Source organism: Panicum virgatum, chromosome 3N (genome assembly GCF_016808335.1).
Source record: "Panicum virgatum strain AP13 chromosome 3N, P.virgatum_v5, whole genome shotgun sequence".
Lineage (NCBI taxonomy): Eukaryota > Viridiplantae > Streptophyta > Magnoliopsida > Poales > Poaceae > Panicum > Panicum virgatum.
The window spans coordinates 36,547,942-36,551,042 of record NC_053147.1 but is presented as its reverse complement, the minus strand read 5'-3'; the positions used below and the strand labels follow the sequence as shown (position 1 = coordinate 36,551,042).

The following is a 3,101-nucleotide window of genomic DNA, read 5'->3' as shown; positions in this document are numbered from 1 at the left end:
CTGCATTTATACAACGAAACACGATCGTTTTGGTTTGATTAAGAACCTTGTTGCTTGGCCTGGTCTGAATCTTGTTTGATTGAACCAGACCTTTCATGACGCCATTATCAACATTACCATGTTTGCAGGGCCCCTACATCTTTTTCGCGATCGTGCCTGAGTACGTTTTTCATTAAGAAGAAAGCAGTTACAGACACAATCTTTATGTGGCCAAACAGAGCTTGACCAACACAAGAGCACAAATGACTAAAACTAGAGAAACACTGAAAAAACACACACACAAACACAACGACAACACAGACAGCAGCAAAGCAGCACAGAGAGGACAAAGGGCACAACCCACACCCCAAAGCCACAGCTCTACAAATGAACCCGCTAGCAGAAACAAACACCGTCCAGGGGCAAAGGTCTACGACCTAACAAAAGTGGCCAAGCATCCACCCGAACAACCAACCAACCACGACGGCAAAGCATCCGCCTGAACTTCAACCAACGCGACGACAGCGGCAAAGCATCCGCTAGACCGAAAAGGCGGCAAAGCATCCGCCAGCGAAGAGAAGCCGACGACCAAGCGCGACCCGAACGATGCATATGAGATGAAGCGAAGGCAGGTGCAGGAGCAGAAGCTCTCCAAGGAGAGCAAAGGACCGCCACCAACAAAGCTTCCAAGACAACGCCTCTAGAAAGGAAACGACGCCACAGGCGCCGTCGTTGTCCGACCAACATGATCTAGGTTTTCACCCGGAAAGCTCGCTGGAGAGGTAGGAAAGGGGCAGAAAGATGACGCCTTCAAGAAGGTAAACGGCGCCCGAGGGCGTCGTCGTCATCGGTCCGCAAGTGGATCCAAGGCTTTCGTCACCGCCCCTTTCCAACCCAGAGCCGACGGCCGACAGAGCAAACGGCGGCGCGGCCACAAAGCGGAGCGGCAGCCATGGCCACATGGCCATCGAGAGCAGCGAGGACACGTCCCCACGCCCAGGCGAAGCACCAAAGGGCGGCTAGTCCCCCGGCCGGAGGGAGCAGGTGGCGACGGACCCTGGCTGCCCAATAGCAGCAGAGAACGCCCCCACCAGCGCCCGCGAGGGAGCGCAGACTCCGATCCCCACGAGGAGGGGCGCACGCCCTGAAGCGGCAACCGGAGCAGGGCGAGCAGCAGACGCAGGGCCGGCCAGGGGTGCGGCGAGGCCGAAGCGGATGGCCACCCCAGCGCCCAATCCCCAGCAGCAAGGCCACGCGACCGCGCGGACCGGGGCGAGCGGCGGCGGCCCCGCCCCGTCCCCGCGGCGCGGCCACGCGGGCCAGAGCGAGCGGCGGTGAACCGGAGGTGCGGCAGCACACCTGAGACACGGCAAGGAAGCCGTGAAGGAGGAGCGGGGGAGCGGCGAGGCGCAAACCTGGCAAGGCAGCCGCGGCGCCCGGAGGAGCCCCGAAGCGGCGGCGCCCCTCGGCGACAACCGACGAAGGCGGCCAAGGACGGCCAGATCCGGCCCGTGGGGGCCCAGATCCGGTGAGGGAGAGCCCGGATCTGGCCCCGGTGGCCGGCGGCGACGCGTTTGGGGCCGGCGGCGACGGCAAGGTTTGAGGCCGGGGGAGGGGGAGGCGACGAGCTGAGCCGGCTTCGGCTCAGCCACGGGCCGCCGCCGCCGCACGGACGATCGCCGGCGACGGCGGCGGCCACCGTAGGCGGCGAGGAGGAAGAGGTTGGGCGGCGGCGAGGGTCGCCCCCCCCGAGTCGCCTGGGAGTGCAACGCGGGGGGGGGGGGGGGGGGGGGGGCACGATTGCTGCAGGGTCCCTACATCAACGCGGAGAATGTATCAGCTGCAGATCTTAGCCTGGGGCGAAGCTCTTCCACCTCCAGGTTGCAGTGGAGCATTTCAAGGGCTGGAAGATCCCAGAAAACCTGACCAGCGTCCATGCATACACCAAGGTACACAAGTGCTCAGCTGATCGCAATTTCACTATCAGTTGCATAATTCTTTCCAGAATCAAATAATCAAGATCACGTTTGTCTTTGTGCAGGCACTTTTCAGCCGCGAATCTTTTGTGAAGACTAAGCCAGCCAAGGAGCACCTGATTGCGGGATGGGCACCCAAGGTGAACGCGTAAGCGCCCATCCCCCTTGTGCTTTGGTGCTACCTTGTGGACCCCATGCGTTTATCTGATCAGTCGCTATCAGTGGTGTGGGTAGGCGTAGCGTCTGTAGTTTGAACCCATGATTGGACTGGAATAATGCAAACACCATGTTCCGAGTACTTCTGGTTGTTGCAAGTGTGCGCGCCTTTTATATGGACCTTCCTTGCCGGTTTGGTTCGAGACCATGAGCATCTCTTGGTCTTATGTATGAGAGTGTGCATACTGTAATGCTAACCATGGTATCAAATAATGGAGCCGCTTCTATGCTCGTGCTGCGTGTCTTGTTGTACCTTGCATTCATGGTTATCTTAGTTCTCTCCTATCATCCTATCAGGATTCAGGCATTCAGATCATCTCGCCCTCATCAGAATACACGTGTGATCCATGGTTTGTTTGGGTAAAAAAAAGCGGTCAGTGCTTAACGAAAAAATGTACGAATTCTCTCAATTTCCATTTTTCAAAAATGAAAATTTAAAACTTTATCGTGGAGCTTGAGAACATATTTCCGTTCTTATAACCATTCCTCATCAGAACTGAGAAAAAGTTTCTAAACTTGTGCCGCAAGGCGGATTATCTCCGGCGCCACGATTCTCCACCCATCAGATCCTCAGACAGTATCCATCATCTTCCTCCTGTGTGCACCCCCGTAAGGCCGTGACCCGTCGACGTGACAGGCAGCAGCACGCACAGTGCACGCCGAGTTCGTGTGCCGCTGTTGTCCTTCACATCTCAGGATTCCGCGGGCACAAAACACCTCACCCGAATCAGGGTTAACCAAACCGTCGGTAACCGGTCCGGTTTGACCGGTTACCGGTCAAACCGGTCCGGACCGGTTCCGGTTTGGTCCGGTATGAAACCGGTCCAAATTTAAAATTTAAATTTGAATTCAAAAAAAATGAAAAATTCCCAAAAAAATCCTAAAAATATTTCAAGGTGCGATGAATCTAATGGTGTCAAATTTTCTCAA

At 56.6% G+C, this 3,101-nt stretch overlaps 1 long non-coding RNA gene across 1 annotated transcript; it reads left to right on the top strand.

Annotated features, from left to right (window-relative positions):
• Positions 1 to 1,792: 1,792 nt before the first annotated feature.
• LOC120665865 lies at positions 1,793 to 2,362 on the top strand. The gene is made up of 2 exons (XR_005671399.1): positions 1,793 to 1,928; positions 2,021 to 2,362. It is a non-coding gene; the product is annotated as an uncharacterized LOC120665865 (long non-coding RNA).
• The last annotated feature ends 739 nt before the right edge of the window (positions 2,363 to 3,101 follow it).